Source organism: Triticum dicoccoides, chromosome 1A, assembly GCF_002162155.2.
Source record: "Triticum dicoccoides isolate Atlit2015 ecotype Zavitan chromosome 1A, WEW_v2.0, whole genome shotgun sequence".
NCBI classification, from domain to species: Eukaryota; Viridiplantae; Streptophyta; class Magnoliopsida; order Poales; family Poaceae; genus Triticum; species Triticum dicoccoides.
The window spans coordinates 554,739,806-554,741,099 of NC_041380.1; positions in this window are offsets into that span (position 1 = coordinate 554,739,806).

Sequence of the window (1,294 nt, forward strand, 5' to 3'; positions counted from 1 at the left end):
GGCCCTCGGCACAGCTCATCGTTACAATTGAAGCTTTAAATCTAGAAGAAAAAAGTTGTTGAAACAAATCATGACAACTTTATTGTAAAGAGTCTAAAGACCATGGCAATTTACTCGTACTATAGACATGGTAACCTTTGACCCCAAAAAAGTCATCGAAATATATCAATATAAGATCTAGTTTTGAAGATCTGGCCATGACGAATTTAATGGTGGAAACAGTCTTTTAACCAGATTTTTTCATTTAAGAGATAAAACATTTTAAAGATTCAAAATACAAAAAATTCCTGCTGACATCACCGGTTTTGTTCTTGTGTGCACGCAAATGTGGGAAAGAAGGGAAAACATGTGGGTTGAACTCCTTCATGCCACACGTGTGGCTGGAAAAATGTGCGGGCCAAACTCCTTCGTGCCACACGTGTGGCACTTATCATTTTCATTTTCTTTTTCTTTTCCTATCTTTTTTCATTCTTCTTTTTTCCTTTTTATTATTATTTTTTTCGAACATATTTGAAATATGTGAACATCTTTTTTGAAATCATGAACATTTTTTGAATTCGTGAATATATTTTGAAATAATGAACTTTTTTACAAATTCGTGAACATTTCTTGAGATCGTGATTATTTTTGGAATTCATAAGCATTTTTTTACAAATTTGCTAACATTTTTGGAACTCATCAACATTTTTTGAATCAGCACACAATTTATGAAATTTGGGAACAATTTCTGAATTTCATCAACATTTTTTTGGTTTGCGAATATTTTTTTAAATGGATGCATAATTTTTCAAATTCATGGCTATTTTGAATCAATGAGCATTTTCTGAACCAATGACGTTTTTTGTATTTTTTGGAACAATTTTTGAAATTTGTGAATAGTTTTTGCATTTTTATTGAACATTTAAAATTTTTAAGAACATTACTTGAATTTTGGAAATTCTTTTGAAATCATGAACATTTTTGGAATATGCAAACGTTTTTCAAAATTGTGAACATTATTTGAATATGCGAACATTTTTCAAAATAAGGTACATTTTGGTGCGAGCATTTTATGATTTCTCGAACAATTGTCCAAAATCGTGAACAATTATTTTCTCTATTCATGATCATTTTATGATTTCTTTATCATTCTATTTCAAAATTTTAATTATTCCAAAATTCGAAACTTTTATAAAATCCCTTGAAAACAGAAGATAAAAAAATCAAAAAAGGAATGGAAAATAGCGGGCTTTCGCCCGGTGCATGGGCTGACCCAACAGGGGTGCCTGTTCCCGCATCCTAGGGTGCCCAGGTC